General features: G+C 40.8%; 1 protein-coding gene and 1 long non-coding RNA gene across 7 annotated transcripts in view; one reads left to right on the top strand and one right to left on the bottom strand.

Moving 5' to 3' along the window:
* MYO1H (myosin IH) overlaps positions 1–13927 on the bottom strand; it is a 137875-nt gene that overhangs the window by 84558 nt on the left and 39390 nt on the right. The gene's annotated exons all lie outside the window — the stretch shown is intronic.
* Positions 3390–8589, top strand: LOC144333036 (uncharacterized). Its single transcript, XR_013401350.1, has 3 exons — positions 3390–3617; positions 5369–5503; positions 8341–8589. It is a non-coding gene; the product is annotated as an uncharacterized LOC144333036 (long non-coding RNA).

The raw sequence follows: 13927 nt of genomic DNA, 5'->3' as shown, positions 1-13927 counted from the left end.
ACTGATGGACTTCAAGATATGCTATGCCAAAATATGGCACCTTGGCACTTGAAAGAGGAGCCAAAGCAGGCCATAGAAACTGGGTGACTTTGCCCTAAAAAGTAGGTGATTAAGACCCTCATTCCAGAGGAGTCTTTACTATACATAGAGGAAAGGAATGTCCTCATCTGTGAAGACACAGAAATACCAAGAAGAATGTAGATAAACAGGCCTTGCTAAGTTCACCCCAGTTTATTATCATTAGATCAAACCCATCCTCTTTTGTCCAGTCCTACTTCTACATGACTGTCCCCTCTTCATCAAACCTAAGCATAAATATACACTTTTCTTCATTTCTGAAGGCTCCTGTAATGTGTTAAACAAATTCAATACAATTATGTACTTTTCTCTTGTTAATCTGTCTTTTGTAATTGGTGTCTCAGCGATGAACCTGCAAAGTTCAAAAAGATAGTGCCTTTTCTCCCCTATACAACAAAACGTAGTGAGTGACATAATCTTCAATAATAAAATTTAAATGCAGAAGAAACAAGATTATCTTTTGGCTCAAACCAGAATTCAAATCAAAATTAGAAGGCTGAATACAGGAAGATGTCCTTTCAATACATCTCACAGTCAACGGAGTCCTGCCTTCTCCCAACAAAATAATCAAGGACACACAGCACATGTTGATGTCACTCACAATTGTTTGGTGACTTCTGGTTTATAAGGAAGAGCTCTCATTTTTGCTGACAGAATTACTAAACCTTTGGGTGGCTGAGCAATAAATGATATTGGCTATCTGCTTTCTTTTTCCAAACTTAAACAGAAGGCAAGCTGCCCCAATCCAAAGACAATTATTAATGACCCCCATGGCTGCGAGATTCACTTGTGATTTTTGCTCTGTCCAAATCTCACCTTTTCTGTTATTGACTCAATTGTTTTCTTTGCACTGATGCAAGATTAACAACAACAGCGTCTCCCTTCATCTTGTTCTATGTAATAGTGTCTATAGAGCAAAGCATTGGGTTTGCTGGTTAGTTCTTCTCTCTCTTTTTTTTTTTTTTTTTTTTTTTTGGTGAGACAAGGTCTTGCTCTGTCACCCAGGCTGCTGGAGTGCAGTGGTACAATCACAGCTCACTGCACCCTCGACCTCCTGGGCTCAAGTGATCCTCCTGCCTCAGCCTCCGAGTAGCTGAGACCATGCAGGCATGTCCCACCTCACCTGGCTAATTTTTAAAAATTTTTCATAGAGACAGGGTTTCACCATGTTGCCCAAGCTGGGCATGGACTCCTAAGCTCAAGTGATCTGCCTGCCTCGGCCTCCCAAAGTGCTGGGATTATGGGCATGAGCTACTGCACCTGGCCTGCTAGTTTTTGTGATACGTATTAAGACATAACTATGCTCATCTCTATGCCAGTTAGAATCATCTAGATGCTTTCACTTTGTGAAACTAGTTTGATTTTTTCAGGCCTTTTTTTAGGGTAAATCCTCAGCAAATGACTCAAAAATGAGTCATGAAAATCCAAATAGTGGTTATCTTTAGTGGGTATGAAGGGAGTTAAATGAAGGAGGTACCACAAGGGGCTTCTGGGGTGCTAGTCTTTACCTGGATGGTTACCACATGGGTGTATGCTTTATAATAATTTATTAAGTTGCACATTTATTTTATGCACTTTTCAGTGGATGGGTTATGTCCTACAATAATAAGCCTTTAAAAACACTACATGGCAAAATTCTGTTGTATTTTCCTTTGAAGAAAAGAATTGGGACAACAGTTCCAATAGTCAGAGAAAGGCCACACTTTGATTTTTAACTTATTCTTTATAAAATTACAGCTGGGGAAACCAAGTAGGTGAGAAGTCTTATTTTATCTAGAAAATTAGACTTGTGGAGACAGCAGGGAAATAGCAAAAGGAAAAGAAAACAACTTGATAGACATGAGTTTTGTTCCTAGGTTGGGAAGGAGACTCTATCAGTACTCCATTATACTTTCCAATGGTGTAGATAATTGTTTCTATTTCTCCCCTAACATAGAATCCTGTGGTTGTCTCATGCCTAAAATGTAAAAACCAACCAAGATTTCAGGCACAGTCTTGCAAACAAGATCTATTTCTGTTAACCTCTCTAATTCACAGTTGAGAAATGCTTATTTGTTTTTTTTCTTTATGGAGTTCAGTATGATTGTTCTCATGGAGAAAGAGCAAGACTATAGATTCTTTTGACTCCAGTTCACACATCTGCCATGAGGACCAAGGAAATATTTTCCATGGAATAAACACACCTACTCTCTCCCCTCATGAAGGCAGATGGTGAGAAGTTAGAAAACTATGTGCTTCACAAAATGTTTAGCCTACAGTTATCCGAAAACCACAGCTATTCTTGTTTTCAGTCCTCATTATTATTAGTGAAGAAAGAGAGAGAGAGAGAGACAGAGAAGAGAGATGGGGGCAGGCTAGACCCTGGCTATGGTGGTCGCCTAATTGGCAACAAAACGTCATTGAAACTCTGAAGTTCACATTGATTCATGAGGCACCAGAAACTCCCATTAATTTTGTCATAAACCGATTAGAGCTGGTACACGAACTCAAGGGTCTCAGTATTTAGAGAGACAATGAATAGCCACCCAAATCCCAGTACTTTCCCCAGTAAAACCCACTGGGAAAATCTGAATAAGTTCACAACGAGGTGACATTTGAAATTCCCTGCAGTACTCATATTTATCCACATACATCCAAGAAATTAAAAAAAAAAAAAAAAAAGAAAGAAAGAAGGAAAAAAAAAAAAGAAAGAAAGAAAAAAAAAAGGGTAGCCAAGAGAAAGTGCCAGCTCCCCATTCCTGGGACCTCTAGCTTGTTCCTAAGAAATAGGCTCCAAGAATCTTGTAAAGGGCTGACCGTCCGGCCGCCGGAACAGGACAGAGGTCGGGGGGAGTCGCTTCACTTTCCCAAATCAAAAGGGGGGAAAGTAAGTGAGAAAATCTCCCGAGTTCAAACATTCCTTTAAACCCTGCAACTTTAAATACTAACTGCGTTTCATGGCTGCCATCTTGAAAAACATTAGTTTGCCAAAGACGCCCTTTGATTCCCATTTGGGATGGAAACGCTTGCAGATAATCCATTGAAACAGGTCTGCACAAAGGCCTTTTCGCAACAATCATGGTGCTTGTGAAGGACAACATTTTTGTGCGCAAAATAAAACATTTTAATGCGCTACAATCCATTACACATATAGCCCTCCATTTCCTTTCAGTAATTATTCATTAGAAAACATTTAACGTCACTGTGGATTTCACACTAGGCAGTCCGGACACAAAGAACAAGAGATGGCCCATTTATAAGGGGCTGGGGCCTTCTTTTCTAATCTGAGAAACTCCAAGGAGGTGGGGCCCGCGGGACACAACAGGCAGGCTAAATTGTGCGGTTAACGGTCAAAGCCCCCCTGCCTACTTTGACACTCATTTAAAGATGACAGGGAACAATAGAGATTTGTTCTGTGCAACCCTTTCTTGTTATGCCGGCGACATCAGCTCCGCACATGAAACTGCCCGATATTTCATTCCACCTGCCACCTCCCTCCCGCCTCGGTCGACTCTCTCCTCTGCTACTTTGCTTGTTCCCACTTTAACACAAAGAGACAGGTAAAGAATATCGTTAAGAAGGGTCCATTCAGCATGTCAGCTTTCATAATACAATTGCCTGTCAGGTTCCCCATGAGCTATGAGGCGCTCAAATGTCTGGGTTTAGGCCAGAAATCCGAACCATGGTTAGGTTAGTGAGCGGGGACAGATCCCCGGCCACCTCCTGCCCTCCCGTAGCGGAAGGCCATCTCCCGGGCACAGACACCGAAAACCATCTTTGCTAACAACAGTTTGAAACACTTGCTATACATTAGCGAGGGACCACATGTCAACTCCCAATGGGCGGCTGGGTGTATATTCCTTGAATGCCTGTGTTTAAAAATTTTACTAAAAACTCATACCCGAAGGCCCAAAACCCTATTGGAAAGGTTGGGAAATATTTATTTTAGAGCCATTTTTTTTTTTTTTTTTTAAACACCACAGGATCCTTCCCCCAGAAGTGGTGGAGGAAAAAAAAATCGTAAAGCCTCGCCAGATTATCTGATGGAACTAACTATACAGGAATATGTACAGACCTAAAACGCCCATGGTATCGCTTTTACTCTGCATACTGCAGAGTACACACTATCTCGTGAGGCTCGCAGAACGCACTGAGAGGAAACCAGTGAGTCAGAATAGGAACTGGCTTTCATAAAAAGCCTTTCAAAAACATTGCATGACAAAATTCTGTTGTATTTTCCCTCAAACAAAATAATTAGGACAACAGTCCTGGAGACGAAGCCCACACTTTCCTTTTCAACTTACTCTTTATAAAATGACAGCTGGGGAAGCCAAGTAGGTGAGAAGCCTGTTTTAGTTAGCCTTGAAAATGAGTTAGCCTTGTGGAGACAGCAGGGAAATAGCAAAACCAAAAGAGATCAACTTGATTATACCATCAAAAAGGGGAGATTATTGTTTCTACTTCTCCCCAACACAGAATCCTGTGGTTGCCTCATGTCTAAAGCTTAAAAGGCAACCAGGACTTCAGGTTTACAGTCTTGTAAATCTTTTTACATTTCTAAAAAAATGACTTGTGTCACTGTATTGTTATTTTTCTTATGACAGCAATCCTGATATTTGCACATTACATTTGCTTCTGGTAATTGTCATGATGTGTTATTGAAAACTGCCTCTGGTCATTGAGCCAAACCTAAGAACATACTAGATATCAGTGGATGCTTAAGTAGAAAGCAATATTCATAATGATGCCAATTGTAGAAACTCAGTGATTGGTCAAGGAAATTCAAAAAGCAAAAACAGTTTTGATGCTCTGCATGAAAAATCAGCAAATGACGGCCTATGGACCCAGTCCAGCCCACTGCCCGTTTTAGAATGACCCTTGAGCTAAGAATGGCTTTTACATTTTTAAATGGTTGGGAGGAAAAAAAATCAAGAGAATAGTATTTCATGGCATGAGAAAATTATATGAAATTCAAATTTCAGTATCCATAAATAAAGTTTTATTGGAACACAGACACATTTATGTTTGCCTGTGGCTGCTTTTATGCTACAAAGAGGTGAGCCTAAGATACTTACTATCTGGCCCTTTACAGAAAAAGTATGCCAGCCCTGTTCAATGTCTTGTTTAGCACACAGCATTCTTTCCTTACCATTTCCTGAATCAATGGTATTTTAAAATCGCACACACCAAGAGAAGCAAAGTGGAATTTCAAATATAACCCTTTTCCAATCAATGTTTAATGGTTTATAATATATCCCTCAAGCGTGGAGTTGGGATACTTCTAAATTAGGACCTTTTTTATTCCCAGCAGCTCTGTGTTCACAGCACCTAACAGTGTTGAAAAAGAATGTTATTTAGAACCCGAGTTGAGACATCACCTTTCCAGACCCATGATTGCTTCCTGGCTCACCAAACACAAACCAGAAATTAATGCTGCAAAGAGCAGGCAGTAGTTTCCTCATATAACTGAATGCATTTTTGTTCAATGACCAGACGGAGAGGACTGCTCTCTAGGAAGCCCCTCAGAAGGTGCTGTCCCCAGTTTGGAATAATACTCAGTGGCAGCTAAAAATGTAAACCAAACACACATCAAGAAAGAAGCATGGTCTGATGCTTTGATTCAAGGGGTCTTAGCTATGGAATTTACAAGGATCAAATCTGAGAAAGATAATATTGCAAGTTTTTATGTGTTTGATTTACCCAACACTGACAGCTGTACAGTTGAAATGAAGGATTATCTTTTTATGTAACAACAAGGAGACTGTTGGTGTTTTATTATCCAGCTGCAGCCTCTTAATCACCACTGAATGCGTATAATTATGAATATCAGCAAACAGAATAGTGCTTCTAAATTACCTTAGGGATTAAATAGTCTCCTAGTAAAAATGAGAGCAGTTCATAGTCTTAATTGGCCCATGGGAGTTATAAGTGGAAGGGGGAAAAAAAAAACACATGCCATTACATGACCATCTTTTTCAGCATAAATAGAGGGTTAAAAAACATTAAATGCAAAGCCTAGTCTTCTTGCACTACTTCCTACTGATAAATGTTAGAAAAAAAAGATTGTTGGAAGTTTATAGCAGTTTTAAACACAGGATATATATTCTGATCACATTTAAGCCTTCCCAGAGCCCATGAAGTTCTTTGAAGTTGTTTACCTAAAAGAGTTTGTAGCTGATCTTGTAAAACAAACAAACAAAAATTTTTCAAAAGGGGGCTTTTCTTGCCTTAAGGAGAATCCTCCTGGTGTCTGCAGCTATCTTTCCCTGGAACAAAAGATAGATATTTCATGGTCTGGGAGCCTTGCAAACACTCAGTAGATATTGGATATTGACAATGGATTATGTTAAAACCTGTTTGGACCATCAAATGCAAATTTTTTTCAGGGTTTTTTTTTTTTTTTTTCATCTCAGTCTGAGTCCCTTGGGTTAATAAGAAAATTAGTAGACTTCACACAGTAGACAGCTTTCAACATGGCTTTTAAATTATTCATCACCCAAAAAGGGGTGTTTAAATAATACTTGGTTAAAAGTGGTTGTGACTTGACGCACATTTAGAAACCACTTAAAGCTAAGGCTGTGGCCAGGTGTGGTGGCTCAAGCCTGTAATCCCAGCACTTTGGGAGGCTGAGGTGGGCAGATCACTTGAGGTCAGGAGTTTAAGATCAGCCTGGCCAACATGATGAAACCCTCTCTCTACTAAAAATACAAAAAAAAAAAAAAAAAAAAAAAAAGCTGGGTGTGGCAGCACATGCCTGTAATCCCAGCTACTTGGGAGGCTGAGTCAGGAGAATCACTTGAACTGGGGAGGCAGAGGTTGCAGTGAGCCGAGATCAGGCCACTGCACTCCAGCCTGGGTGACAGAGTGAGACTTCGTCTCAAAAGCTATTTTCAAAAAAAAAAAAATAGCTGGGTGTGGCAGCACATGCCTGTAATCTCAGCTACTTGGGAGGCTGAGTCAGGAGAATCACTTGAACTAGGGAGGCAGAGGTTGCAGTGAGCCGAGATCAGGCCACCCACTCCAGCCTGGGTGACAGAGTGAGACTTCGTCACAAAAAATCCCCAAAAAACAAAAACAAAACAAAAAAACAAAAACCTAAGGCTGTGGTTCTCAAACCTCAGCATGCAGGAATTTTACATGCAGGACGCAAACTTTAGCATCCTGGTGGATCTAGAAAACCCACGAGAGGGCCCAGGAAGCTGCACGCTTGACAGGCATCGTAGATCATTTCTGTAAGGGTATCCCAGGTCCATACCTATAAGCCCTTAAATTGTGGTCCATGGATGCAGTTCAAGCATCCATAGGTCCTGCTTGAGTCAGAATCTGCATTTTAACAAGTCCCCCGAGGTGATTCAGGGGCACTTTGCTGTTTAAATTACATAGGTGTGAATATGACCCAGTCATACATTTCCCCAGTGATCTAGGGAAAATTTAAAGATTAAGTTAAGGAAGATTGAATGTAAGGGGAATTGCTATTCCCCTGAAGTCGTGTGAATACAGAAACATTCGTATTGAAGTTGAAGACCACCAGAGAAAACTCCACCAAACACTGTGCGGTGGAAAAGGGGGCTCACAGAGGAGGGAGGAAGGAACCAAAACCACCAGGATAGACTTCTGCCAGCTCTGGCTACCAGGGACTCAGGGCCTATTGACTGTGCAGATGGCAAGGCCAGCTTTTCCTTCTTTTCCCACAACTAGACCTTATTAGAATTTTTCCAACCCCTTTTCCTCCACATCAAATGCAAGTCAGGCTATTTCTCTTTTGTAATACTAAACTTGCCAAGGAGGACAGGTCCCCTATTCTCTTCCCTTCCTTCTGGAGAGTTGCGCCAAAAAGGTCTAATCTCAAATCTGTAAAAGTAAAGGCTAGACAGACACCAAAACCAAAAAGATACTGCTAATTCCTAAGATCCCTCTTCTTGAAGAAACACATCTTTTTCTGTCCCAATTTTTAAATAAAAAGCAAAATATACAAGCTCTTTAGCCAGAAACTGGCTATGCTTACTGGAAGCATTCATTCCCTAAAGGGCAGACATCTTGGGCACTTATCCTGGGCATGTGGTAACCTGGGAAATGCGGGCTGGGATTTCTTTCTTTTCTTTTCTTTTGAGACAGAGTCTTACTCTGTCACCGAGGCTGGAGTGCAGTGGCGCGATCTCAGCTCACTGCAACCTTCACCTCCCGGGTTAAAGTGATTCTCCTGCCTCAGACTCCTGAATAGCTGGGACTACAGGCGCCCGCCACCACGCCTGGCTAATTTTTTTTTTTTTTTTTTTTTTGTAGAGACAAGAGATTTCACTGTGTTAGCCAGGATGGTCTCGATCTCCTGACTTCATGATCCACCTGCCTCAGCCTCCCAAACTGCTGGGATTACAGGCTTGAGCCACTGTGCCCGGCTTCAGGCTGGGATTTTTATAGCTTATTATGGCAAGGGAGGAGACAGAGAATAAAAGACGAAGAAAGAGCATACACAGTCACCCCTTGTGTAACAAATATGTAAGAAATAAAGACAAATGTGTACAATTCTTACAATTTTACTTTTCTGAATTTTGCTATTGCACTGAATGATTTGTGATAAGACAGATGGGGATGAAAAATATACTTATTAAATAAACAGCTATTAAAAGCCCCTAAAGTTCTTTAAAATGGGATTTTTTTTATTACAAAAGAATTACACCTTTATTTTAGACATTCTGAAAAAAATGCAACAAAGAGAATAAAAATCATCCATAATCCCACTGCTCAGAAATTACCACTGGTGGTCAGGTGCGGTGGCTAACGCCTGAATCCTAGTACTTTGGGGGCTGAGGTGGGCAGATCACCTGAGGTCAGGAGTTTGAGAGACCAGCCTGGCCAACATGGCGAAACCCCGTCTCTACTAAAAATAAAAAAATTAGCCAAGTGTGGTGGTGGGTACCTGTAATCCCAGCTACTCAGGAGGCTGAGGCAGGAGAATCACTTGAACCTGGGAGGCAGAGGTTGCAGTGAGTTGAGATCACGCCACTGCACTCCAGCCTGGGTGACAAAGCAAGACTGCTTATTGTGGAATTTTCCTTCTGGTTCTCCCCACTCCATGCATGTGTGTGTGTGTATAAATAATACTGGGAAAACATTTTATATATGGTTTTAGATCATTTTTTAAATAACTTGATTCATCTTCATAAATTAAGAACGACACACCTAAATGTATTTCAAATATCACATCATTTAGATTTGAAACATCTAGAATTACAAGTTTAGGAATCAAAATTCAAGCAAGTTTATTTCCCAATAAGTTCTATAACCACTTTTTTTTTTTTTTTTTTTGAGACAGAGTCTCGCTCTGTCGCCCAGGCTGGAGTGCAGTGGCGTGATCTCAGCTCACTGTAAGCTCCGCCTCCCGGGTTTATGCCATTCTCCTGCCTCAGCCTCCCGAGTAGCTGGGACTACAGGCGCCCACCACCTCGCCTGGCTAGTTTTTTGTATTTTTTAGTAGAGATGGGGTTTCACCGTGTTAGCCAGGATGGTTTCGATCTCCTGACCTCGTGATCCACCCGTCTCAGCCTCCCAAAGTGCTGGGATTACAGGCTTGAAACCACAATATTTTTAAAATTTATTTATTTATTTATTTATTTATTTATTGAGACAGAATCTCTCTCTGTCACCCAGGCTGGAGTGCAATGGCGCAATATCGGCTCACTACAACCTCCGCCTCCCAGGTTCAGGCAATTCTCCTGCCTCAGTCTCCTGAGTAGCTGGGATTACAGGTGTGTACCACCATACCTGGCTAATTTTTGTATTTAGTAGAGATGGAGTTTCACCATGTTGGCCAGGTTGGTCTCAAACTCCTGACCTCAGGTGATCCACCCATCTCGGCCTCCCAAAGTGCTGGGATTTCAGGCATGAGCCACTGTGCCCGGCCTCACAATAATATTGTTTATGAGCATTTGGGGCAAGTACCCTTGATTATAGGATTAATATTAAGGACTACAATTATTTTCATCAACAAATGTCACCACTTAAAGACTCTACTAAAAGTGGTATTAAATTGGGTGGGGGCATGAGAATACCTTTTGGGGTAATAGTGGTGCTCTGTGTCTCAATAGGGATTTGGGTCACACAGGTATATACCTTCATCAAAACTTACCAAATGATATATCCAAGGCTAGTGCTTTAGATTGTATATACTATTTACCTTGAAAGAAAAAACACTGAACACTGACTAATGGCAGGTGTGCAAAGCATTCAGGGGGAAGTATGCTGATGTCTGCAACTTTCTTTGAAATCCATCCCCTCAAAATAAGATAGATTAGTGGTTACAGGGATAGATAGATGAAAAATAAGCATAAGTAATAGGTTAATGGTAGAATCTAGGTAGTGGGTGTTTTCTGTACATTTTCTTCTTTTCTGTATTTTTAACATGCTTCATCATACAGTGTCAGGGAGAAAAATAATCTGTCAGATCTATGCTAAAAGGCCCAAGGGATGTCTATAATGAGACATGCAAGACGTAGCAAAAGTGTGTGTAATAAGGATTCTAGTTTTGTAGAATAAACAATGATGAAAATACATTCATATATGTATGTGGGTAGCTACCCAAATAGCCCCATATGTTTCTATGACCATGAAGACAATTACATAAAGACCCTGGGGGAAGGAGGTGGAGAGTGGGAGGTGAGAGGTGAGGGCTGAATATGCTTATGCACATGAAGAAATGCAAGATGCATGGGCCTCGATGTGCCGCGGTTAGCCAGGGTTGGCAGAATTTCAGATCATTGTCATTTTCCTACAATTTCCTATACCTTTCTACAATGATCATTTATCATTTATGTAATTAAAAAGCTATTTTTATGGAAAAAATAAAAGTGGTATTATGAACAGAGCCAGGCTTATGTGATGACAAGGAATCTATTCCCCAAAAGAGAAAAAAGGCTTCATCTTCTGGACTTTATTGAGAGAAACTTTTGTCCCACTCTCTAGTAAAAGTTACATTCTGAAGCAAAGAGAGCAAAGCATATCTTATGGAATCCTGAATGTCTAGAAAATAACATGGAAGGGAAAATAGAGTTTCCTTTTCTACATATGACAGTGATGAGTAAAAGCATGCAGTAATTTGAAGCAGCATCTCCAACCACCATGGAATCTTCCACACTAGATGGTGCTTTTACCAAGCAGAGACTAAATGAAATAATTTTGCGGCATCTGCAAAAACTACTATTAGAAACGTTTATCCCGGAATCTGTGTTTTCAGCTTAAGAAGGAAATGATCACACTGGAAATTTGAGTGACTCTAATAGGGACATGAATGTGATTGCAATCATCCTAGCCATGGGGGCTTTCTTCTTATTTTTCAAGTGAACCCAGATGCTGAACAACCACTCAGCAAATATTTTCTGAGCATCTACTGTGTGCCAGGCATTATAGGAGGTACCTGGTCCCCAGGAATTTACAGTCTCTTTAGAAATATAACGCAATTACAGGAGCAGTGAACAAGGCACCAGTTCTGGACACAATGTCTAATCTTTTAGATGGCTTTTAAGCAGATACCATTAAGAAGGTGGCTAATTAGGAAGTTACTTAAAATATTGTCATAAGTGTCTGTGTTGAAAATGTGTAATTTGGCTTCCCCCTGCACATGGTTTTGATATAAAAATGTTAATTTTGTTAGTCAAAAGATAAGGTAAGATAGTGGAGGTTGATGGGAGGAAAGTTTTCATATTTTTACCCGGCATAAGAGTCTTTACAGTAATAATATAAAAACATCCTAGCCAGGTTTAAATTCAAGCTTTAATGTGAAAATCAGCAATAGTAAGATCAGTTGCAAAATTAAAACTAAAGGTCTCTGAAATAAGATCCAAGAAGTAATTTATCTAACCCAGTTATGCGCTGAACCCAACATATTACTTGTACACCACTTCACCCATCTTCTAGTGAACCTGCCTACGAATGGAACATGAGAATGAGTCTATTCAAGGCTTAATGAGCTTAATTAATTAGCACTTAAGACACTCAGGGTAAAAATAATTACTACTGATTGCGGTTGTTCCACAAATCTACAGATGTAACAAAATGGCATGTAACTGTATACGCACATTGTACCAACATTATTTGTCCTGGTTTAGATATTGTGCTCTAATTATGTAAGATGTAACCATTGAGGGATATGAGATCTCTCTGTATTATTTTCGTTACTTCTTGTGAGTCTATCATTATTTTAAAATAAAAATCTTTTTAAAATTACCTATATCACTTTGATTCTTTGATGTGTTATAAAGTCAGGAAAATATATCGGAACCATGGAAAAGTGCTCACCTGAAACAGTAGAAGTCACCTTCTATAAACATTGAATGAACATGGATATAAGCCATGAGTCTCTTCCTCATTATCTGACAGGGAGCTGTATTAGTTCGTTTTCACGCTGCTAATAAAGACATACTTGAGACTGGGCAATTTACAAAGGAAAGAGATTCCATGGACTCACAGTTCCACGTGGCTGGGGAGGCCTTACAACCACAGTGGAAGTTGAAAGCTACGTCTCACATGGTGGCAGAGAAGAGAATGACAGCCAAGTGAAAGGGTTTTCCCGAGAAAACCATCAGATCTCATGAGACTTATTCACTACCATGAGAACAGTATGGGGGAAACTGCCCCCACGATTCAATTCTCTCCCACTGGGTCCCTCCCACAACCCAAGGGAATTATGGGAGCTACAATTCAAGATGAGATTTGGGTGGGGACACAGCCAAACCATATCAGGAGTTTATGGATTCCCTACAACCCAACTAACTTGGAGAGAAGAGGCAACTGCCCAGATGATTTGCATAAAGTGAGCTTTTGAATGAATCACCTACAAACTAAATATGCCACCATGTGGACAATGGCTATCAATGGCACGAAGCAAATGCTCGCTAAAATCAGCATTGTTATTCATAGTGCTTTAGCTCTTCATTTTGCTTTGTTCATCAAACTCAGCTCCTTCTGAGGTCATTTCTGAATGGCTCCATCTCTAATATTTCCAATTAACATTTTTTGTTGTTGTTGTTTTTTGAGACGGAGCCTCCCTCCGTTGCCCAGGCTGGAGTGCAGTGGCGCAATCCCTGCTCACTGCAAGCTCTGCCTCCTGGGTTCACACCGTTCTCCTGCCTCAGCCTCCCGAGTAGCTGGGAATACAGGTGCCCCCCCACCACGCCCGGCTAATTTTTTTGTATTTTTAGTAGAGACGGGGTTTCACTGTGTTAGCCAGGATGTTCTCGATCTCCTGACCTCGTGGATCTGCCCACCTTGGCCTCCCAAAGTGCTGGGATTACAGGCATGAGCCACTGCACCCGTTTTTTGTTTTGTTTTGTTTTGTTTTTTGAGACAGGTTTTCACACTGTCACCCAGGCTGAGTGCGTGGCATGATCACAGCTCACTGCAGCCTTGACCTCCCTAGCTCAAGTGATCCTCCCACCTTAGCCTCTGGAGTAGCTGAGACCACAGGCATGTACCACCACATCCAGCTACTTTTTGATTTTTTTGTAGAGAGGAGGGTCATACTATATTGCTCAGTCTGCTCTTGAACTCTAGTCTCAAGAGATCGTCCCACTTCGGCCTTCCAAAGTGCTGGGATTCCTAGGCACAAGCCACGATGCCCAGCTCAGTTTGTTCTTTTTTAATCTGGAGTAAACTCCATCCAAATAATGTTTTACCAAAGGAATCTGGGAATTAATTCATAAGAAGGAAGAGCTTCATATATTTTTCAAAAAAGTGTAACTATGTATAAGTCAATCTGCACGGTTACTTCTACATGTATTTTGTAAAGCCATGACAATAAAACAAAAGGCACATGTGACCTTGAGGACAGGCCCATCTGTTCTTTCATTGCGGGACCTATAGTGAATACTCCTCTCTG

This window comes from Macaca mulatta, chromosome 11, assembly GCF_049350105.2.
Source record: "Macaca mulatta isolate MMU2019108-1 chromosome 11, T2T-MMU8v2.0, whole genome shotgun sequence".
Taxonomy (NCBI): domain Eukaryota; kingdom Metazoa; phylum Chordata; class Mammalia; order Primates; family Cercopithecidae; genus Macaca; species Macaca mulatta.
This window is presented reverse-complemented; position numbering and strand designations above follow the sequence as displayed.